The sequence below is a fragment of the Ostrea edulis genome, chromosome 6 (genome assembly GCF_947568905.1).
Source record: "Ostrea edulis chromosome 6, xbOstEdul1.1, whole genome shotgun sequence".
Taxonomy (NCBI): domain Eukaryota; kingdom Metazoa; phylum Mollusca; class Bivalvia; order Ostreida; family Ostreidae; genus Ostrea; species Ostrea edulis.
Genome location: NC_079169.1, coordinates 23,939,598 through 23,965,907, shown reverse-complemented (window position 1 = coordinate 23,965,907; position 26,310 = coordinate 23,939,598). Strand labels below are relative to the sequence as shown.

Below are 26,310 nucleotides of genomic sequence, written 5' to 3'. Positions count from 1 at the left end.
TCAGGAAGCATTGAAACATAAAATAACAATGACAGAGACACTTAATGTTGAATAGAATCTAACAAAATTTTGTATCGTGATACTGTAATGTTTTCTCATTACAGTAAAACTAAGTTACACTGAATTCCCAGGGACCTGTGACTTCAGGATACTTCCTATATCTGTTTAAACAAGAGGTACTGTGAGCAATGCTCACTAAGAATACCCCCCGCTTACCCCAATCTCCCAAAGGGTGTTGGTAATAGGTAAAACTTCAGTATTATGATCCAAAAGGTATCTAGGAACACAGCATCTCCATGCGATGAAAAAAGCCATTAAAGAATTGAAATGGAAACCATATTGCTACTTCGATGTCCAGTGCACTTGACCTTTGACCTTTTGACCCCAAAATCGATAGGGAACATCTTAATCCCATGGGTAGTCCATATGTATGATATGGTGACTGTAGGTGGAAAGGATAACGCTTTAGAGCCCGGAAACCATATTGTTACTTCAATGTCCAGTGCACTTGACCTTTGACCCCAAAATCGATAGGGAACATCTTCATCCCATGGGTAGTCCATATGTATGATTTGGTGACTGTAGGTGGAAAGGATAATGCTTTAGAGGCCGGAAACCATATTGCTACTTCGATGTCCAGTGCACTTGACCTTTGACCTTTTGACCCCAAAATCGATAGGGAACATCTTCATCCCATGGGTAGTCCATATGTATGATATGGTGACTGTAGGTGGAAAGGATAACGCTTTAGAGCCCGGAAACCATTTTGCTACTTCGATGTCCAGTGCGCTTGACCTTTGACCTTTTGACCCCAAAATTGATAGGGAACATCTTCATCCCATGGGTAGCTAGTCCATATATATGATATGGTGATGGTAGGTGGAAAGGATAATGCTTTAGAGCCCGGAAACCATTGCGTCTACAGACGGACGGACGGACAGACAGACGGACAACCCGATTCCACTATACCCCCCACAACTTGTTGCGGGGGGTATAATGATACTAGAACATTTACTAGCAAGATTGAAAATATACAATATAATTTGTGATTGGTATCTGTTACAGTCAACACATTTGACATCTCAATGAAGAAGGGATGTAAAATTTTGTGTAGACAATGGCAAAAACATTGAATTGAAACTGAAGTGAATTTCAATCCACTTTGCATACATTACGGTAACAACAAATAAAATAGTCATCAGGTACAAACAAGTGATATCTTCTAAAACGCATTTATGATCATTTGTAAAAATACCTGTACTTAATAAATTGTAAGACAATTATCTAAATAACTTGAATGTGTACTTATTTACATTTAAATCTAACGTTCTCAAGGCCGTACACACTAAACCGTACCAGCCCATTTCATAACATCAAATGTTTTGACTGTAAATGTGTCACAGAGGATAATCAAAAAAGTTATACTGGTGACTGTCAATAACTCAAAGTTCACAGAACCTTGATAAAACCTCCAGCGTTTGAGAAATAGAAGGTCAAGTCAAATCCGGAAATTAAAGGTTCATCCATTATATGGTTAAGATTTTATAGTAACCAGATTGCATATTTACGACATCCTGGGATTGTTTTGACATGTTTACTTCATATCTTTAGGTAAATGACTTGATTTCAACAACTCAGAACTTAATATTCCATAAATAAAAATGTTTTTTAAAAAGTTTATTATGTTCATCTGGTTACTATAAAATCTGAACCATATAATGGTTATAACTTTTATATCTATGTTGATTTGTTTCAATCTTTGGAAAATCAAAAAAATGATTGGCACAGGGTCTGATTTTAAGTTGATCTATTTGTGTCCATATTGTTTAGCTATACTGATGGATGTACTGTTCTCAAAGTGCAGTGTTTGTGACTGTTCATGGCAACAAATCCATCGTGTTGGAGATTTTAATTGTATACCCATATTTTTTCTATATTTGGGATCCCTCTGGAAGAGGTACATGGCCACCCCCATCTGCGATCTAATACTGCAATTAAATGCAGCACATTGTTGCATTTTTCAAAGCTATGCAGTAAATATCATAACAGCTGATCAAATGAACTCGATCACGAAAATGATCTTAGACAACCTCGGCTTACCTCCCTTGCTGATGACGTCAAAAAGACCCACGTTGTAAACAACCATATACATAGACTTATAACATATGATATTGGACTTAGAAAAATAGCATGAATTATCAGTTTTCCAGACTTTTTTTGGTTGTGCTTGCAGATATTCATTTAACATTTGGTATGTACATTACTTTGCCATAACAAGTTACAAATCCAAGTTCGAATTTTGTCTTGATCCATTGATTTTTCATTAAGTTATGGCCCTTGAACTTAGAAAAATAGCATGAATTGTTAGTTTACATCCAAGTTTCTTATCTCTGTGGATAAGAGTACATACTACACTCATTAAAACTTCTAGCATAGTAATACAACAATATAGCTAAATTATTCATGATCACCTACATGTCAGTTTATTGACTTGGTTAAAGACCTAGCTAATTAAACCTAATTATAAATTTCTCTTTTTTCCCCTGGTCTTAAGTCTCTACTGGAATAGTAGTTGATTTCCTATCCTGGTTCCCCAATTTTCCCTTTTACCATAACCTACATAATGCACTTTGAATAATGTTGTGGTACAGTAATTTTTGCAATCGGTAGGGACTATGTATTGCCATGCAATACTCTCAGAATGCTTGTTATCAATAAGTGGAATAGAGAGCTCTACTCTCATGTCCCAAAGGTATATATATGTCTAACTTTTATTTTCTTATTGATTATTAAATTTAGTCAAATTAAAATTGTAAAGAAACCTTTCATTCTGAAATTCAAAAGGAAAACCATGAAGTATCATTCAGAAATTTTGAATTATATTTTCATATACTTATTATATATCAGTATACTGATAATTGAACATGTTTATTTTTAAAAAATCATATTTTTTTTTTATTTAATATTAAAATTAACATTTGAACAGCTGGTATGTAAAGTGAGAAAGTAAAATCAATACCTGCTACAGAATTATAAACGCAAACAATTTTTAGAAATAGGCCTAACTTAACTATAAAAAAAAATATAAAAAGCCCCCCCCCCCCCCCCCTTAATAACAATGATTTGTGGGACACATGAGGTAACACAAACTGATTATGAGGAACCATGCGCCAGTACAACAGGTGACTTCCTTGATACATTTGCCACATTTAGGGTACTCTACACCTACAAGAATATATTTTAACACAACTTCATTTGTGATTATTTGTATCAAAAGGGAAATGGGGTACAGTTTTTAGACATTTCATATTATGATAAATCATCAATGAAATGTACACAACTTCATACGACTTCTAATCTTTTTAAAATAATAGTTAAACTTCAGTATCTGATGAGTGGCATGGCCGGGGTCTTCAAATCCACAGGCACCTAAAGAATGGACACTCCTACAACCCCCCCCCCCCTTCTGATTCTAATTTTAATTTGTGGCAATAATTTTTCCAAAATATGAGGATTCCCTGTCTATCCCATCCCAAATTCGAAAATTCGATATATGTAATTGTATCACACTTTTTGTAAGCTTTAGAGATTGGCCTTAGAACTAGGTCGGTTTTGTTAACCGGTTGAAAAGTTCAATCTCTAAAGCTTACAAAGTGTGAAACGATTACATAAATCGAAATTGGCATGGGATTAGACAGGGAATCCAAACATTTCGGAGAAATTATCCCCGCAGAAAAATTTAGAAGGAGGGGTGGTTGTATCCATACTTCAGGTGCCTGTGTTGACTTCATTCAACTTCAAGATCATTTTCTAAAAAGAATGTATTCGCTTGCTGTGCATTGATCATTCTCTAAAACGAACGTTATTCGCTTGCTGTGCATCGATCATTCCTGATTGGTTTAAACAGTCATGATTGAACCAGGAAATCGGATAGTTCGTCAGAAAACAGAAATTCGTCCATATCCATTAAATTAGTGAAAGATTTCGTGAAATAACCCTGTGTATGTAGTTACATTATTTTCAATGTGTTGTTTACATTGATGAGTCGTTGTGACGTCACTAACACACAGAATTAAGAATGATAAGCGGGTAACAAATTAATTTTATTCATTTTAATTTTATACAGCTTTATTTCTTATCAATGCAAAGACAACAATTTTTTTATTTTCCGCAATTTCAGTTTCATTCATACCAATCTTTATGTTTATAAAGTAAAATACCACAGACTGTTAAACATGATTTCATATGACCTTTAAAATTGTGATGTAATTGCCTAAAAGAGACATCAGTTGATTTTGTGTGGGTCTAATGAAACATCACTTGACTTATCTTGCTTTGGGTGTTAATGACATCTCATGAAGAGACTGTTTTATATTTGTACAAACACATTGAAATGTCAATTTTGTATTTCAGTTCATATATTAATCATCAATGATAATTAACACATAGACACTGTATATATATTTACATTTCACAATTTTGCTTTAAACTAATTATTGCAAGCTTTATATTTTATTTCATAATATAACATATATTCTTGTCCCCAACCTCTGCCAGAGAGAATGAAGACTTGACACTCCCCAGGCCAAGCTCTTCATGTTATCGATCTGGTTAAGGTGGGTCCTTAGTCCTGGATTTTTGGGGTTTAGGTAGCATTTTTTTGTTTGGAATCAATAAATTAACAATCAGAGTAATGTAAAAAGGCAAAATAGTAAAGGGTTTCCATATTAATTTTCATTACAGACACTACTGAAGTCATGTACCCCTGTGTAGATTTTTATGAAATTTATTGGAAACCATTTTTTATTGTTATTTTAAAATAAAAACAACAAAATATATATTTTAATTGCATTTATTTATCAGGAAACATGTCAATAACTAAAATACAGGTCATTTTCAATATGTTCATCAAGTTTTAGAATGATGTGTGCAAAATTATTGAATTAGCATTATTCTCCAAAATGTTAAAAAACAAACAAATGTGGACATATTTTCCTTATATTATGGTTTACCTATCATTTTTTTCTGTTTATATTAGTAGATGTACATCTGTTATAGGTATTTATGAAAAAAAAATCAATACCTTTCCTTAATAATTTCAAATCTATAGCTTCCAGAGTATGTATACCCCCCTTGGAGAAAAAAAAACCCCGAAGTCTTGCACCATACAGTTGAGCTATTCAAAATCATTCGTGGATTAAGATATTATGTAATTTCATGAAAAGACACAGATAATGATTCTTTATCAACTTGGTAAAATGTTTGTGAAAAATAAAGGAAATCTATCACATAATAGACTTGATAAAAAATTTAATGAAAACAGAGTTATTGCCCTTGGATTCAATATTTTGAAACATATTGATTATTCAAATATAACTATGACTTTAGAAATATTTTATGGGTAACAATATCTTAACAATAACTATTGAAAAAGACTCCAACAAAATTTATGTTCCAATCATTAAATCATTGACTTTGCAAAATCTTATGACGTCACAGGAGTGTGGAACTACGTTAAAACTGGTATTTACAGGCTCAGCCAGCTCTGACAATTTCATGTGTGAAGAGTAAGCAATATAAAAGCATTTCATTGCAAAAATATAAGCATTAAATACATCTATTTGTGCAAATAACATGAAATGGTGTGGACACAATAAATGCTTAGATACTGTAAAAGCAGAAATTTATATCCATCCCATGGGGATCCGGGTAAGAATAGGTCCCCAGTACCCCTTGATTGTCGTAAGAGGCAACTAAATGGGGCTGTCCCTTGAATGAGACCGCAAAAGTTGAGGCCCCATGTCACTGCAAGTCTGGCACGATGAAGATCCCTTCCTGCTGAAAGACCGTATAAGCACCGAGCATAGCTAGGCCTAAATTTTGCAGCCTTCACTGGAAATGGTGACATCTCCATGAGTGAAAAATTCTTGAGAGGGACGTTAAACAATACACAACTAACCAACATTTATATGCATGCATCTATATAAAAACCACGAAAGCTAAAATTCTAGCTTAAATAATGGGAAATATAACAGCAGAAAAAATGATCATGACTCACTGGTTAAAGAATTGAGTGAAAGCGATTCCCTGGGGGAAATTACAAATGGATAACTAAAATGTGCTAAAAACATGTGTCTGTACAAAGGCATTAGTAAGGGTCTCCATAATCATTGTATATCTCAAAAGCTAACTATAGACATCAGATACCACTGTATATCTAAATGACCTACACATAAATGTAAAAAAAAAATTTAAGTTGTATCACTAACAGTTTCAAAGTTCTATGGGGAATAAACATTAGTTTGTTATATCTGTAAATTTGCAAGGTCTTTGCATTTGTCAAAACTATTTCTTTTTCAAGTGAGAAATATGAATAATGTTGTAAGGAAGTGAGAATTCATAAATTTGCTGTATACATAAATTCACTTTATCAATGCTTCCACTAAATGAGTTGTACTGTAGTCCCCATTCTGGGAACCCCGAGTACAATAAAGCTCTAGATCTGCTACCAAGAATGTATTACAGATAAATAGCTACTAATGCCTCGTTCACACGGATGTATTACAGATAAATAGCTACTAATGCCTCGTTCACAAGAATGTATTACAGATAAATAGCTACTAATGCCTCGTTCACAAGAATGTATTACAGATAAATAGCTACTAATGCCTCGTTCACAAGAATGTATTACAGATAAATAGCTACTAATGCCTCGTTCACACGGATGAGCATTAAATTTTACTTTGCATCAAATTTGATGCGAAGTAAAATAATGCGCATTAAATTAATTCGAATTAAATAGTGTTAACACGGCGGTAATATTTAATTCGAAGTAAAACTAATGCGCATTAAATTCGTATGCATCTCTATTAAAGGGTGCACGAAATAAATTAAAGAATAGACTATGTTATTGAAAAATATTTTTATAGATATTTTAATGAATATTATGTAGATACAGAATTCTTTGTTCAAAACGCTATATACATGTAGTATACTACATGTTTACAATTTACATGCTGATCTATACACATATAGAGTTTTGTCGTGTTTATTTATATGTTCCCAAGAAATTACTTGTTATTTCCTCTGACGACCAGCATTCAATCTAGACAATATATTGTTTCTTCATGGGCCCAATTGTAAAACATCAGAACGTCTCTTTCACCATTCCGCTGACTACTGTTGTGACGTAATTTTTAATTACTAATACGTATTATAAGTCTACTATGACGTCATATGGTATAAAAAATTAACAATGAGCGACATATTTGTTTTTAAAAATGTAAAAAAGAAAATCATTTTTGTCATATTTAAAAACAATTCCTTCCACACGGCACATGTATTACTCAGTATGCCTATGCAGAGCACAGATTTACGTCTGAAATTATCTAATGACATGTTGTTTGTACATGTTTTAGTAATTATTATCATTTTGCTTAGTTTTTCGTACAAAACTGACATTAATATATATAGCTGACCATGGGTATGATGCATGTGACCCAAATTTGCCATTACGCATGCGTGTACATTTAAAGCGAATTAGCTTCGCTTAGCGTTCACACAGAGCTAATGCAAATTAAATTTAATTCGCATTAAATCACGACATCAATTTTAATTCGAAGTAAACTAATGCGCATTAAAATCTCCGTGTGAATGCGGTTCAGATTTAATTCGCATTAACTTATGTTTAATGCGAATTAAATTCTTTGTGTGAACGAGGTATAAGTAATTAATGCATCAGTCTCATTCCAAATAAGTGTAAAAACTTTAAAGAGACACTACAGCTCATTTTGCGGAAAAATCATGAAATGACAATTTTCTTAGCGTTTTCTCAATTTTTGTTGCATTGTTGAAAGTATGAACTTTGCGAAAATAACATTTATCTAAAGTTAAAAATTATCGTTTTAACGTAAAAATTAATACTTTTTGATTGTCTATACAAAAAATATGGAGTCTCCTCCTTTCAGTCTTCAGACGCATGCGCATAGACAGTAAACAGTCCAGCATGTCGTCCAGTGAGAGAAAGTGTAATTGATAGATCTAGAATTTTGACAGATTCTGTGAGAAAAGAGGTGAAAATAGAATGGGATAAAACTCATACGTGAAATAAAATTTACCTTGGTATCAGTTTGACCGTTGGAAAACAAAGAGCTCGGAGAAACCCATGTAACTCAGTGGCGGATCTAGGATTTCCGAAGGGGGTGTGAAAGTCAAAGATTAGCCACAGTAATCGGCCATTCTGGTGCAAAATTTGGATTTTCATTCACAATCTGTGGCGTAAAAAGGGAGGGGGGATCCTGCCCCCCCCCCCCCCCCCCCCCCCTAAATCTGCCATTGAGACTAGCTGCGAAGACACTACTTTTAAAAGTAAGTGCTATTTTTATCTTAACACGACACGTGTTAGTTGTAAAAACATCAGTCAATGGGAACATGGAAGGATTTCTGTTGAAATAATGATTTATATAATTACTTATTTTAAGGAGCAGGGAATACTCTTATACTTGAAAGGTGAGTGTGGACCCCCTTGAAGGGGAATTTAAATAATTTCCTACACAACACCTTTGCTGTCATTCAAAACCATGTGATGTAAATAAGCATTCAAAAGTCCGAGTCAGAATGAAGAAACCTTTGAATTCCGAACGATCTTCAAAGCGCAGTTGAGGGTAAATTGATGCATCCCAATTGTTCAAAATTGTTAGTATCGATATGAATTTTATCATTTTATCAATACATGTTTTAAAAAACACTTTATTAAAATGTGGAAAATGAGCTGTAGTGTCTCTTTAAGTAAAACCAATGTGTCATATACACTATCATTGACCATCTTCAGCAAGAGTCAATCATAATGAATGCAATTTAATTTTAATTCTCATACTGCAGTTAATACTGTATGTGGATCTCACCCAAAATGATTACCAAAAATAGCAACAGCTAGTATATATCATTATAAGTACATGTAGTCATTTGTTATTTGAATATTCTACTAAAAATCCAGAGAAAATTTTCATATAATAGAATGAAATAATCCCCCCACCCTCAAATATCCCATAACTCACTGGCAATATCTATAGTTTATATACAAAATCCTGATTAAATATAATTGTGAAATCGCATGCCTCACCTTTTTCACGCACTAGTGAGAAAAAATCCGGAAATGTTCCCCATTTAACACACACCTGACATAGTAAAAAGTGCCAGTTCTCGCACTCAAAACATGTATTTTCACCAATATGGTGTTAACAAAATATTTGTCCCTGAATGTGTTTAGAATCCACCTTCTGTCCACAGCACCAGGAAGAGTTATTCCTTATGTTATTTACGTCCCAAAGTCATTAATTATATACAGCTTACATCACTGCATCTTATTTCATATAAATTATGCCTTCAGGCACAACCTTATCTGCCATGCAATTTATGTACACAGAAATTCTCTATATCCGTGATTTCAACAGAAATTTCTATACAGGTAGGACAATTAATCATGTACATTGTATAGTGGGTCACTATATGTTCCATGCAAAGGAGGAAATAATTGACCTTCCCTATTTGACCTTCGATCGCTATTTATGTGATTTTGCTACATACAGATGCATTAAATTCACTTCAAATTCTTATATTGCTATTGCAGTTATTTACTTTTACAACCATTTGAAGAAACTTTTACAATAAAATTAATCCCTTCAATTGATATATATGTAAACGTACATTTTTAAATCCATTTTGAAATACAAAACCTATTTGTTTGTCTCTCAGTTTATTCAAATTGCATTCCTTCTGAAATTTCTTTGGCAAAATATTATAATCATGCTCACGGAATCGTAACACAAAATTGTGTTGATACTTAATTCAAATACCTCTAAGGATACATTTTACTGCGCTTTTTGGGTATTGCAAACAGGATGTAATCCTGAATGTCATGAATAACCAGACAATCATTAAGTATATATTTGGATGCTAAAAGGCTATCTTTGATAACATCTTTAATAATTGCTCTACTGCATGATCTCATAAGCACAATCTTTAATTCTTTTGAAAAAGTTAATTCTACTACTGATACTTGCAAATGGGCCCTCTCTTACAAATAGCCAAGACTTGAAACCAAGAAACTAAACAGAACTACATTATCTTCAGTTCTTGTAAAAAAAAAAAAAAAAAAAAAACACACCAAAAAAATCGTGATAAAAATGCATGACAAGTTTCTGGCAATCTGATTAAAATCATATCCTATGATCCGCTCACATAGATCGCTACATTAGTATAGCCATTTACATCACTACATTAGTATAGCCATCTACATCACTACACTAGTATAGCGATCTACATCACTACATCAGTATAGCGATCTACATCACTACATTAATATAGCGATCTACATCACTACATTAGTATAGTGATCTACATCACTACACTAGTATAGCGATCTACATCACAACATTAGTATAGACATCTACATCACTACATCAGTATAGCGATCTACATCACTACATTAGTATAGACATCTACATCACTACACTAGTATAGCCATCTACATCACTACATTAGTATAGCCATCTACATCACTACATTAGTATAGCCATCTACATCACTACATCAGTATAGCCATCTACATCACTACATCAGTATACCCCTCTGAAAATACAGCAGGATATCCCAGGAAGTCCCGAGACAAAATCCCAGGATTTATCAGGATTGTCCTGAAAAGTCCTGCTTTTTTGAAACTGAGATTGACAAGGAATTAGAGGGACGGTATTGGCAGTGGGACATTTCAGGACTTTTAAGGATAATTAAAGCCATCTACATCACTACATTAGTATAGCCATCTACATCACTACACTAGTATAGCCATCTACATCACTACATTAGTATAGCGATCTACATCACTACACTAGTATAGCCATCTACATCACTACATTAGTATAGCCATCTACATCACTACATTAGTATAGCGATCTACATCACTACACTAGTATAGCCATCTACATCACTACACTAGTATAGCCATCTACATCACTACATTAGTATAGCCATCTACATCACTACATTAGTATAGCCATCTACATCACTACACTAGTATAGCGATCTACATCACAACATTAGCATAGCCATCTACATGATCCGCTCACATAGATCGCTACACTAATATAAGGTTATATGTATTATGTATACTAGTATAGCGATCTACATGAGCGGATCATAAGATCTGATTTTAATCTGATTGAGTTTTTGGAAGATTTTAGTCATTTGAATGAGCTAGGGCAAATTATATTATAAATAATTATAAACAAAATGTATAGGTTCATTAAATTTCTTCTTACTTGTGGGTTAATGAGGTAGTTTACATTAGTGATGGTAAATTTTCAAGCTTTTTTTCTGTGATTTATTTGACTCAGAGACCACATTTAATGCTGTTATTTAATGTACATGCACTGTCAAACACTTTCACACGAGGCCAACACTGGCCTTATTGACCACTTATTTGTTAAGAAAATCACTAGTCCCACTAGGGCAGCAAAATCTATAACAATTTTCCTGTTCTGCATATATTTAAGCTAAATTCTAATATTCAGCAGTCATATAAAACAAGAAGTGTTCTTAAAACTTAAATACCACCATATTGAAGAAAGACTTTACATAATATGTGTTATAAATACATAAAATTCACAATTGTGGTACAAACCCCTCTGCTTCCCTGAACATGTATGCATTTAATCAGCAAAATCAAAGAAGTCTTTGAAATGATAGACAATAATCACTATGAACATACTGGCCCCACCTCTAAAACCCCTACCCGTGGTATCATGAAATTTACAATTTTGGTAAAGGGATTTAAAGGGACTGATTCAAGATTTTCCTCAAAATTTTATTTTTCACTTTTAATGATTCAAATCTACTGTCTAACATGTTTAAAGGGTTTCACATAAAATTTAAGGTTATACATTAATTACCACAGAAGCTCATTTTAGAGAGTTCATCATTTGTTTGTAAACAGAGATTATTGCGGTATGTTATTGTTTACAACATTTTCAAAAGAAATGGATATCGATCTAAGTTTATTATATCTTTCACATTTCAATCATTTTTTGGGGTAAAATGTGTCATCTAAAAGTTAAATTTTGTGACTTTGCAGAATTAAGATGCTACATATATATTACAAATTCAATATTTCACCAGTTTGTTTGTATACATAAAAAGACTCGAGTCTTAATTGTTTACATAACACAGATTTAAGTCTAGAATATAGCTTTTATTCTTTCATTCATGTAAGGTCAACATTTTGGTTGTCAATATTAAAAAATGAGTTATACTGATGTTTAATATCAAAAATAAAAAATATTTTGTTCAAAAATCGTGAACCAGTCCCTTTAATATGTACTGATCCTTATACAAATATCCATATAGTTTCAATTGAATCAAAAGCATTAAAGCAAGATGTTATTTAAATGTTTTACTCTGCATGAACATGCACAATGCCAAATTTGGTCCTGCCTGGAGTCAGAACCTCTATCCTTGGGATCATGAAATTTACAATTTTGGCAGAGGCCTTCCTGCTCTACATATATGACTATGAATTCAGTTTTTCTTACTGATATGAAGTTGTAGAAGATTTTTGAAAACTGGTCAATTTTAAGACAGTTTTTGTCTAATCCTGAGGGTGCAGAAGTGTTGTAATTTACCATTAATGGTCCCCTTGTCACAAAGATGCTCAATAGTTGAATACCAAATTTGAAAAGAATTGGAAATATATAGTTATCAAGAAATTAAAAATGAATTGTCCAATTGTTTATGTACACATTTTTTATTCACTAAAACCATTTTGGTCCCAATCTTTCTACCAAACCTCAACCCCCTAGGATCATGGAATTTACATTTTTGTAAAAGGTTACTTGTTCCTTTTAAATATTATATCATGTAGATTCAATTTAGTATCAACAAACTGTGAGCAATGCTCACTAAGAATACCCCCAACTTACCCCAATCTCCCAAAGGGTGTGTTAATAGGTATAAATTACCTTTTTCCTGGGTGTAGAATATAAAGGGCATGAAAAAACCTTGGGTTGTCTCTTCTCTAGGAGTGTGCTAGACTTTTGACCCCAAAATCGATAGGAACATCTTCATCCCATGGGTAGTCCATATGTATGATATGGTGACTGTAGGTGGAACGGATATAACACTTTAAAGCCTGGAAACCATATATTGCTACTACGATGTCCAGTGCATTGATCTTTGACCTTTTGACCCCAAATCAATAGGGAACATCTTTGTCCCATGGGTAGTCCATATGTATGATATGGTGACAGTAGGTGGAAAGGATAACACTTCAGAGCCCGGAAAGTATTGCATCTACAGACAGACAGATGAATGGACAACCCAATTCCAGCTAGTATACCCCCACCCACCCACCCCCAACTTTGTTGTGGGGGGAGGGGGGGGTGTATAACAACATAAAAGAAGATGTTATTTTAAATTTATATATGTCTAGAAGCTTTTATGTAATTTTCAACTTTTCAGGCCAAGTGGTTCTTGAAAAGATTTTTAATGATTTCTCCCTATATATCAGCATGTAAAACTTCCCCTCTGAAAATACAGCAGGATATCCCAGGAAGTCCCGAGACAAAATCCCAGGATTTATCAGGATTGTCCTGAAAAGTCCTGCTTTTTTGAAACTGAGATTGACAAGGAATTAGAGGGACGGTATTGGCAGTGGGACATTTCAGGACTTTTAAGGATAATTACCCATTGAAAATACAGCAGGATATCCCAGGAAGTCCCAAGACAAAATCCCAGGATTTATCAGGATTGTCCTGAAAAGTCCTGCTTTTTTGAAACTGAGATTGACAAGGAATTAGAGGGACGGTATTGGCAGTGGGACATTTCAGGACTTTTAAGGATAATTTGAACACTTAAATTTGCCTTTTATAGTCCTGCAAAGTCTCACTTAATCCTGCAATCTGAAAGGGGAGAAAGTGGGATTATTCTGGACATGTCTTGGAAAGTCCCAGTAGACAGGACTGGGATTTTGCAGGATTTTATTGGATCTCCCTAAAAATCCTGCTTTTTGAGTTGATGCAGGACTCCTGGAAAGTCCCAATTTATCCTACTAATCTGTTTTGGTCTTACCCTACTGTGGAATAAAACTCGAGATCCAGGATATGTGATATCTTTTCTGTAAAAGTGGCAATTAAGAATGAAATTATGAATCAAAATGATAATCTGATAATAAAATTTATTTAACATACATATACATAAATTTCAGCAATACTTATATGAACTTCCAAAGCAAGTACTTTGAAAAGTTCATTTAAATTATGGCTGGGGTGAGCTAAAAAGCACTATTTCTTACGTAAACAAATAATTAAACAAGAGGTCCATGGGCCACATCGCTCACCTTAGTCATCTTGGTCCATATTTAAAGATTTCCCATATACTTGTATGTAAAACTTTTGTCCCTATAATGTGGCCAAAACCTACCCTTGGGGGCCACGATTCAGGGTTGTCACTAGAAAATATTGAAGACGAGTCCCGGTATCATGGTTTGTAAGCAGCTTGAGTCCCATGAAAATTTGACGAGTCCCATGAAAGTTGAATTAAAGAGTCATTTAGATTTTTCCTACACCTTTATTTATACCGAGTGAACACAAGCTAATGTCGTACCTCTGTTCACTTTCATCTTCAACAAATGGCAAAAATCAGTTAATTTTCGCCAAGCCCATGCATAACAGTGCAGTGATCACTTTGTACACATGAAATTAAAAGTAATCATTCACGACTCGGTCTCATACAACTAATTGCCCATTGCAAACAGAATTACTTCCCCGAATCCTCTATCATCGTTACAACCCTATTCAGTATTAAACAAAATTTTAATTAAATAATTATTGTGATAAAATAGATGCGTACTAATTTTGTTTGTAAAATGATGTAAAATCTACCAAAGTTTACAAACTACGCTACTTTCAATTCCAATAAAAATGGCTGCCGGAAGACAAACATTTATAATTAAATATAGATCCTGATTTGTAAAAAAAAGAAAAGAAACATATATAAATAACTGCCTGTGAGTGACAAAATGTTTTTTACTTTGTATCTAAATTTCAATATTATATTCTAATTTGCACCTAATTGACTGCACTAAACAAACAAGTCGGATTGGGACACTGTGAACTCGGTGGTATCATCTCGGTTCACATTAGAGCGTAACGTTTTACCTAGATTTTTTCCTATGAGTTTTAATTAATACACAAATCAGGGCTTCTAAGTAAAATTATGATTTTTACTCAGAGTCCGAGACACGTCTGCGGGACTCGCCATATCAGACAAACCCCAATGAAATTTCTGTGATCCTATTCTTGCGTTAGTGACAACCCTGTGAATTTTACAAACTTGAGTCTACACTATGTCGGGAAGCTTTCATGTAAATCTCAGCTTTTCTGGCCAAGTGTTTCTTGAGAAGACAATTTTCATAAAGATTTTCCCTGTATATTTGTAAGTAAAACTTTGATCCCCTATTGAGACCCAATCCAACCCCCCCCCCCCCCCCCAGGTCATTGGTTTTAACAAACTTGAATCTGTACTATGTCAGGAGGCTTTCATGTAAATTTCAGCTTCTCTGTCCCAGTGGTTCTTGAGAAGATTTTTGAATGACACCACCGTATTTTTGCGATTATCTCCCCTTTGAAGGGGTATGGCCCTTCATTTGAACAAACTTGAAAGCCTTTCACCCAAGGGTGCTTTGTGTTACTTAGTTTGGTTGAAATTGACCCAGTGGTTCTGGAGAAGATGAAAATGTGAAAAGTTTTCGCCGACGACAGACAACGAACAAATTTTGATCAGAAAAGCTCACTTGAACCTTCGGCCCAGTTGAGCTAAAAAAAAAAATTTTAAACAGGTATTATCAAATTGTCCCTGAAGTTGAATTTTGTTTATCTTGATGTCACGGGTAACCTGGTTCAAAGATCTATTTCTTCGACTCGTGGGTGGGGGAAGGTGGCTCCAGACCTAAACAACTTGAGACGGTCTCTCATCTTGTTTCTAACTTCTTTGAGGGCCATCTCTGGATTTTTCTCTGGTACAGAGGCTTAAAAGATAGCACAATGAATTATTTGAGAGGTTGCATAACAGGTTTTGTAAATGAACATCATGCAAAATTTAAAATATCTATGTCTTGAACTTGTATATATGCACCTTCTGCATCGTCTTCCCTTTTATCTAAGCCATCTTTGGTCTCACGGGCGTTTTCCTGTCACACTGCATGATGTCGGTTCATCCACTGAAAACAGTGCCTTATTAAAGGTCACTTGATGATATTCTAAATTCATAACTATCTCTTCAAGTCCATGCTACAATGAAAGAGAACATGTACTAGATAAAAATATTGGAAACAGGATGATAATTTGTTAAGGTGTGACAATTCCACTAGACTACCAAAAAAGACGAATTATTACAAACCAAAAGTAAAAATACTAACCAGCAACGCCGTGTATTTTGAACAACTAGGCCTATCCCCCAGTTTCTGAGTGTAAGGTGAATCCTATATTCCTATCTGGAATCCATTCCATGCTTGATTGCATACTGATTCTGTTGAATGTTCTCCATCCTTGCGAATATTTCCCTGACTTCGCGCCCAGAAAGGAACATTGAAAAAAAAGCGCTTTGATCACTTGCGTGAAGGTCAGGTCGTACACTGACTGACTCGTCCCCAGGTCAACACGTAACCAAAAGACGATCAGTAAAAAGTTATACAATCGACCAGTGGAAACCCAGTGTATAAGACTTCATATATATACATATGATATATTTTATACATGATATATCTTATATCGAATTAGAACGGGGAGAAGAAAAAAACACGACAAGCTTCGTACATTGTACAAGTTGACCGAAACGACATCACCGGAAGTTACAACTTTCAAAGAAGTCATTTATGATTTAAAGATTTGTGAATGGAAATCAATAACATCGGAATGAAAAAGGACTACGGGGTAACGGATGACACTCTGTAAGTACCATATGCTTATTTTGTTTACGTTTGTAAATGATTACATGCATTGGAAAAATACACGCTTGATAGCTGGACCACTCGAAATTCCTCGATACAATCATTCTATTTACAGCTTAACATATCAAAACAAACTACTCTTTTTTTAACGTAAACCATTGACTGGTTCGATCTAGATGGAAAGGGTATAATCACCAGAACATTGTATCATGGATATCCATCATTATGATTCTGTTTCGATCAGTTGACCTTGTTCTGTAATTATTACTGCTTCGTAAAATAACTACGGACAATACGGTTACAAAATTTAGCATGGCAAGCTGATTGTATCCATCAGTGATAATTTATTGCTATTTGCACCTCAAAACATTGATGTGTCAAAGAAACTTTTCTAAATATAAAATTTTTAATCAGTGTTTTGAAAATTAAGTTTCTTCATTAATAATTTGTAATTAATTATTATTGCAGGAGATTGAGAACCCAAAAGGTACATGCTGTGCAAGAAAGATGTAAACATGCGAATTCCTAAATGTACTAAATATTAAAACATCAACTGCAATCTTCAGTGGTGACATCCAAAAGTTGATATGCCATTGGTACTTCAAGTGATACGACCGTGACATTGGAAAATCCTTTTAACTTATCATCACTTGAGCCTGAATTGCAATCCTTTTGATACAGACATTTTTTTAAGTTCGGTTTCGAACATTAATGCCGCTGTGTCATCTCTGGAAATGGAAAAGCCTACCACAGAATCTGATGAATTTTTGAACATTCTTTCACAAAAAGGGATCTTCTTTATTTTGAAGAAGGTAGCCCAGGGACTGGAAATCTGTTATCAAAATGATCTGAATAATACACTGGACAATATTCTAACCTAAAAAAAAACATGGCAAACCCGATTGAACTCCTGTGATGAAGCATCTCAAAACTCAAATTATGGTAGTCTTTCAAGTGACATTGAGGATTTCAATAGCACATTTGACAGTAAAGTGATTTTTATTCAAGTTCAGATTGTTGTCATTATAAATTTATAAGAAGTGTTCTCATAGCCAACATTTTTCAAGTCTACTTTTGATGAAATATAGTCTTTTCTATTACAACTTATTATAACATGATTGTTGTTGTATACATAAATGTTCTTATCCACGAATCATTCACTGTTCTTATAGGTTTTTTTTAGCCTGAACTATGTAGCAATGACATGTCAAGGTAATCCAGAAAATGTAAAATCTTTTCTTTGATATGACAAGGATTTAATTTTGTAACAATTAATATCTAAAAGTCCTGTAACCCTCATTAAAGTCCTTTATAATCTGACTTCACTGGTTGTAAGATTTTGAGGGTAATTGCAAGACTTCTCTCTTTGCATACTTTTAATACGAAGTCCTGGAAAGCAATGTAAAGTCTTGCATTATCTTGAATGTATCAAGTATGAGATTTTTAGGGAATTTCTGGGACGATGTTTTCGTCTTCATTTTATAATAAAGTCCTGAAAAACACAAGAATGTCCTAGAAAAACCTGCTGCTATGAGAGTGGGACTTTGTAAGACATTTAGGTAATAAATATGTCCTAGAAATTCTTGCAAAGTCACTCTTGATGTAAGTGGGATATTCCAGGACAAATGCAGAAACATGAAGTCCTGTATTATCCCACTGCATTAGGACATGGGAGAAGTGGGACTTCACAAGGAAGTCCCAGGACTTCCAGGGATATCCTTCAATTAAGCAAAAAAGTGGGATTTATTTTCAGAGGGGTTTGATCCCTATTCTGGCCTCATTCTACCCCCAAGGGCCATGATTTGAACAAATTTGAATCTGTACTATATCAGCAAGCTTTCATGTAAATCTAAACATTTCTGGACCAGTGGTTTTTGAGAAGATTTTTAAATAAACCCATCTTATTTTTGCATTTCCTTGATTTTCTCCCCTTTCAAAGGGGTATTCATTTGAAACAAAAACAAAAACAAACTTGAATCCCCTTTACCCAAAGATGAAGTTTGATTCAAATTGGCCCAGCGGTTATGAGAGTTTTAAGATAGAAAATATTAAAAGTTTATGGTCGCACAGACAGATGGCAGACAAAATGTGATCAGAAAAGCTTCGATCGGCTCAGATGAGGTAACAAGATATTAGACATTGCTTTTCATTGTAATTCAGAAATTTAATTATAAGATATTGTATAGCATGCTACAATGATATTGTAAACCTCACGTTTCCAAAATAGATTTTGATCAAGAAATTCCTACAGTACCTTTTTAAAATTATGTACAAATACTTACATAAATCTGCAACAAACATCCAATTTGAAACCTCTCTGCTATGATCTAATGATTTATGACATTTCTAATAAAATGACCATCGGAAATTGTGCTAGTGTTTGGATCCACACATCCAATGGTCAGACAGACCAGTGAAAACAGCTATTGTAACTGGGATAACACTGTTTATCTCACGTCTTCAGTGGACAAAGAGGAATTAATAGTACACCAGACATTAATATGATCATTTACTGGACGTGCATGAGATAGACACCCAATCACAAACCATCACCTATACTATCTACACTTTTTACTTCCTCATATATACACAGCCTGACATAAATCTACCATTACATCATGACAGTGCTTGAACCCCATTCAAAATACAGTGGCAATATACAGACAGTTCATATCATTCAATCTTTCCCTATTTTCATGATGAATAAAAAATCTTTGTTTTACCTACAGTATACATCCTATTAAGTATTGTCATTGCATTTTGATTTTGACTATTAATTTTCAGTGGATGAAATTACTTCAGATCTGCAGTGAATATTACATGTATATATATTTACCATGAAAGCTGTTGTGTTCACCAGAATGTAAAATGTAGATATTAAAAACACAAAATTTAAAAGAGTGTGCAGGGTTTGACACTACCTTTTTTGAGCACTAGACCAATCGGGCTACTTCAAATGATTTTTGCTAGACCTGATCTTACATCCACAAGCCCTGACCAACTTTCCAGAAAAAATCTGATAGATTTTCCAAATTTAAATACTTAATCTAAATGAGAAACGTTAAGTTTGAACTAAAATGTATTTAATTGTCTCAAAAAAATCTTTAGTCTCGTCATTCAATTTGATGCTTTTATTTTCAAACACATTTTCAGTTTCTTTAAATTCTTACCGGCATGGAAATTCTTTCGTCCATTTAGAATAAAATGACCTCAATCTTTTTTTTTAATTTCTATTTCATAAGCCCTGCTTTGTTTCTTCCCAACCTTTTCCTTTTTTCTCTTTCTTGGGACATCTTTTGCTTTCCTTGAGGACGAGAAGTCGTATTTAAATATAGACATTCCCGCACATATGTAAACATCAAAAAATTGCTGTTTACGACGTAATTTATTAATTTGATAACCACTTTCTTATATTCAAATCAATTCAAATGAACTGGGGTTTTTTTTAAAAATGAAAATGAATTCAATAAATCTATTTATCCAAAACATAACTTTACACACATTAACATTGTGTAGATGTTGTAGAACATCACTTCCGACCGCGACTTATTAGAACTAAAAATAGAGATTATGTCATTATGCAGTTCAAAATTGTTTGCAAACTCTTTACAGTTACTTCAACACGACCTGGAGTCGGACTAGTAAATCGACATTTTACCCACCGGACCTATCATTTAGTAGACTCAGTCGGTCAGACGTGCCTTAGTGTCAAACCCTGGTGTGCTAAATAAAAATTAAAGAAGATCTAAAAGGTGAAAAGATGCAGTATGTACATTGTATAAGTTAATAATAATTATGTACTTGTATACCACTAATTAATTAAACAGGTTTGCTTTAATTACTTAAATTCAAAATGTCCATGGAAAATAAATTTTTAAAATTTCTTAATCCCAAGGGCCATAACTCTGCCAAAAGTTATAAGTGCTTCATCCGTGTATTCTCATTCATAATATCCACATCCCAAATTGCAATTCAAAATGTTCATACACTGTATAGGACTGAGATAATGAGCAGAAACCATGAATTGTTGAAAATAATCTAGGTCCAAGGGGCATAACTCTGCCAAAAATTAGCTGACCAGAAACTTAAGGTGGATCGATCCTCATGTGACTTATCAATAATAATGGTTAAAAGTGCAAAAACTGTATTAATTTCCATTCAATATAGTTTTTAAACAATAACCAAAGAAAATGTGTATGTTGCCACATTTTTAAAGATGTCAGACATAAAAAAAACCGGAAGTATATATTAACACAAGAAAATCACACATTTTCGTTGTACAGAATAATTAAAATAGATAAAAACTTGTTGAAATGACAAATTTTAAATGTCAACAGTTTAAAAAAAACTGTTAATTCATAAATATGTATAAATTATTTGTGGATAATAGGGAAATCATGCATAATAGACATGCTGTAGAAGAAATACCAGCATAGGAGTTATTGCCCTTGACAACATTTTTTTAATTATAAAGAATTGATTATCTATAGAAAATATACACTTTTTCAATATCAATAGTTTACCAAATTTCTTATTTTATGCAGTGAATAAAATTTCTCTGAAGATATATTTCTATCATGTGCAAAGTTTAATTTGATAAAGATTTTTGTAAAACCTATGACATCACACGAGGATCGATTAACCTTAATTGTGACTTTAATCGTGTATTCTCATGATATATCTATATCGCAAATTTCAATTCAAAATGCTTATGTATGACTGCTTCAGTCAAGTAACTTCCTTATCAGGGACTGTCCATTGAAAAGCAGTCATTGCCTTGCATATTCCATGTTAGTTGACTCTGAGTCTCTGATCCTATCAATTTCCTGTTCCTTGCATTTGCTTGAGCACCAGATCATTCAGCAGTATTGATTTTACTATCATGTATACATACATTTATTATATACCCATCAATGCTTTGTATTTTGATACTGTCAATTTCACAGACTTGGATCTGATTTTCTGTATCACCACACTGTGGTTTTCTGTAAATTCAGTATCCTCTGAAACTGATGACGTCACAATGCAACATTTTTTTGTGGAAAATATCAACCGCATCACAAACAAAACTGTGTACACAAAATTTTATTTCACTGTATGTCTGTGTTAATTTGATAATTTGGATTACATTTGATATCTTATAAATGTGGATTTACAAATACATAAGGAGGTACTCTGTATATAATGAATTTATCATTACTACAGTAACTTGATCCAAAGAGTTGGATCATGTGTCGTTGACAGATCACATGAGATGCTTTGAGTTTGATCTGATGATCTGTGGTGGTGGACTCAATGTGATCCGACTCTTCGGATCAAGTTACTGTAGCAATGATATTAATGTATTACGACAAATTCCAATACAGTGAGAAGAGTTATTGGCCCTGTCTAATGTTTTTAAAAATTAGTGATTTTCATGGGATATTTCAAATTATTTTAAAATCATAACACATTTAGTATAATTCAATTTAAGTTCTTTTTCATATTTGAACATTTCTTCACTGTATAATTTCAGATTAATATTTGCCAATCTCTGAAATTTGAAGCATCAACCTCTGCCTCAATGAATGGGATTGGTTTTAAAAATTTAAACTAGCGATGCTTTCATCAAAGGATGAGAATATGCAGAGATCAAAGTAGTGGATAGTGGAAAATGTGTTTATACGAAAGTCAAATCGTACCAAAACTAATGAGCTCCAATCAAGGGTCTCACCACCAAAGTGTACACGAAACTAATGAGCTCCAATCAAGGGTCTCACCACCAAAGTGTACACGAACTATGTTCTGTTCAAGAGTTGGACTTCCACCTTGTACCAGAACGAATTATTTCTAGCCACACTTACTGAACCCTGGAGTATGTAAACCCTCTATTTTCAGGATTATTATGAAATGATACAACATTTATTGACTAATCAGTCACAATAACAGATTTCAATATTTTAATGGATGCCTCCACAGGTAAAAGTTTTACATTCAACATATAGCGTTTGTTTACAAATAATAACATGGGCCACATTGTTCACCTGAGTCATCTGGGCCCATATTTAAAGAATTTCCCTACATCTTCGCATGTAAAACTTTATTCCTATTGTGGACTCAAGTACACCATGTCAAAATATGGGTGTAGAGAACTGCACTTTATGTGTACTGGGTATATCTATGTAATCTGACACAAAATATTCAAAGACACCCCTTGAATGTACATAATTCCTCTCTCATTAAAATAAATTGCTGGTAAAGAAGAATTATTCTGAGAAACAATTTCTTCCTCTGTAACATCAGGTTCAAACCGATATCCCATATTTAATTCACTTTCTGCTGATGACATTTTAACGTTGATGCTTACAATGTGCCAAAAATACACAATGTGTCCAACTGTCATCAGCATCAGTGCTGCCCTCTAGTGGATGCTAAGAGATAACCCAGCAGGGAGGTAATATTTTTTTCAATATGGCAGCTCCCAAGGATTGAAAAGATTCATTAATCTTATGAAATATCTCCCTACTAAAGAAAGCTACATCTTAATGATTTTCAGAATTCATTATATACATCAAAATGACAAATTTAAACCCTTTGACACATTTTCATGTTCACTTCCTTTAAATATAAACTTCTCTGGTCCAATGGTTCTTGAGAAGATTTTCCCTATACATTTGACTGTAAAACTTTGATCCCCTATAGTGGTCCCACCCTACCCCCAGGAACTATGATTTGAACATACTTGAATGCTTTGCGTCTCGTGTGATCTGATGATCCACTCCTGTCAACTCGACATGATCTGACTCTTTGGATCAAGTTACTGTAGTATTAAGATATATATATATATATATATATATATATATATATATCAGCATGTAAAACTTTGATCCCCTATTGTAGCCCCACCCTACCCTCGGGATCCATGATATGAACAAACTTTAACCTACTTTATACCAGGAAACTTGCAGGTCAATCTCCATTCTTATGGCCCAGTGGTTCTTGAGAAGAAGACTTTTTAAAAAATTCCTTATATATTCGCATGTAAAAATTTGGTTCCATATCGTGACCCTGGGAGTCATGATTTTAACAAACTTGAATCTCCACTTCATGCAAATTGCAGCTTTTCTGGCCCAGTCGACTGGTTCTTGAGAAGATTCTTATTGACCCTACTCTATTTTTGCATTTTTGTGATTATCTCTCCTTCATTTGAACAAACTTGAATCCCCTTCACCCAATGATGATTTATACCAAGTCTAGTTGAAATTGGCCCAGTGGTTCTGGAGAAAAAGTCGAAAGTATGAAAAGTTTACAGACCAGCTAGGTGACCAGACAACAGGTGATCAGAAAAGCTCACTTGAGCTAATAAGCTTACAGCTAACTTTTTTTAGAAGCAAGTCAATTAAGTTATATAGCTACATGTATATATACTGAATGGAAGGAACCTTAACAAAGGCAATTCTTGCAAATTCTGTAGCAGTAAACTTATTTTGATTGGCTATTGTGTCAGTTTTTCCCTAACTGGCAATCCTTAAGATTATTCCACATACTACAAGCCATGTGATGATATGATGAGTTTTTTTCCCATCCAAAAACATTATGAGAGCTCCCAGATTGTTTGATATATGAACATAAACATTCATATAGTTGAGGGCTTTCTTAATCATACAACTACGGCTATGACTTAGTGTGAACGGAGACAACAGGCATGGTTTACAACGACGGCCAGAACTATAAGCTCCATTCTGAGATCCGACTATCAGCAGAAAATGATCGAATAATGGTAGGTAGCTATCTAACTTTATGTGTACAGTCTTTCTGCATTGCTTAAAAATATAAATTGATGCGTTTCTGCTAACATCCATGTAAAAATTAGGGTAGGTTGTAATAAATTAAATTTTTTCTCATACCTTATTTTAAAGTACACAAAGAAACATTAAAATCAAAATCTCCTGTGAAGTTACAGGTACATAACATATTAAATAAAATGGGTCAAAGACTCAATTGGCCGGGTTGCAATATTTAGAGTAAATAATTTGGGTAGGGATTTATTTGGTGGTAGTTATCTGGAGGACTGTTATGATTTGTTATGGCCTTAGTGTTGAAGGAGGCAGAATTGTAAAGTAAATTATCAAAACGAGTTTTGACGAGTGGAAAAAATGTTAGTTCCGTATCGGTAACGTGAGCGGACACGATTGTTTCCGGATACAGGTACGGATTTTTGTCTTGTAAAAATGCCGATATATATATATATATAAAAAACATCACATATTGCCACAGGGCTTTTATTGATTAATAAAAAAAACCATGATACAGTGCTCCAAGTCGCATCTGCTATCAGGTCGCAAAATGGCAACCTAAAAATATTACTGGTCGCCATTTTCAAATTTCTAGTCGCCATGTTCAAAATTTCTACTCGCCATAGTAAAAGCTTTTGTAAATATAAGACTTACAAGGTTTTTTAAAAAAAAAATGAATATCTTGCAAGTAAAAAATCAACACCATGTATACATTTTGTTTGTTTATATTTTAAAACTGAATAGAAATGTACTCTGAAACATGCTGGATGCTAACAAGTCAAGTATTTACTCTGGCAAAAGTTGTATTGCATTGGGCCATCCTGTATATTTTACAGTACGCTTCTGGAGAAGAAACCCAGCGTTCTACACAAGGATTTGCTTATAAGTTATCAATAAGTGGGCCTTCACTGCTTATCATGTTATGCGAATAAGAGCTCCTAGTTTTGTTGGATCTTTTGCTGAACAATTAGTACCAGCATCAATAAGAACACTACATCCCGAGTTTGATTGTCTTTGAAAATTAACAGGAACAGTTGCCCCGCTCGACTTAACTGCTAATAATGCAGTCACGGACAACGACATGTCTCTTACTGTTACCGTGAATAGTCACATTTCAACGTTTGAAAGATGTACACTCGGTCGTGGCGAAATGCTGACTTATTGGCCTCACAAATTCTGCAAAACATTTTGCCATCACGAAAATTTCCTCCGCCATTTCAGGACTGGGGTTCTTCCTTTACTTTTGCATTTCTCTTTAGACATTGCTACGCCATCTTTTGATGCAGAACTTTCCCCGTGTGATTCTTGAATTTCTTTGTTACATGTACAAGGCTGAGGCTTCTGTTTTTTACTATTGATAAATCCAAAGTGCTCTAAACCTCGTTTTCCCGCCATCTTGATTGTTTTGACCGAGACTAAAAATATTTATTCAGACTTCCGATCCCGATTCTAAAATTTTACTGGTTGCCCAAATTTTCTTCACTCGCGAAAATGCGACTTAATTATAATCTCTAGTCGCAAAATTGATTTTCTGGTCGC

At 33.9% G+C, this 26,310-nt stretch overlaps 1 protein-coding gene and 2 long non-coding RNA genes across 4 annotated transcripts in view; 1 reads left to right on the top strand and 2 right to left on the bottom strand.

The window, feature by feature from the left end:
* LOC125683307 (uncharacterized) overlaps window positions 1-26,310 on the bottom strand; it is a 49,784-nt gene that overhangs the window by 11,238 nt on the left and 12,236 nt on the right. The window lies entirely within an intron of this gene.
* LOC130047365 (uncharacterized) lies at window positions 14,210-16,301 on the bottom strand. Its single transcript, XR_008796260.1, has 2 exons — window positions 16,183-16,301; window positions 14,210-16,075 (listed from the first exon to the last, which is right to left on the bottom strand). It is a non-coding gene; the product is annotated as an uncharacterized LOC130047365 (long non-coding RNA).
* LOC130047364 (uncharacterized) lies at window positions 16,858-18,317 on the top strand. Its single transcript, XR_008796259.1, has 2 exons — window positions 16,858-16,996; window positions 17,465-18,317. It is a non-coding gene; the product is annotated as an uncharacterized LOC130047364 (long non-coding RNA).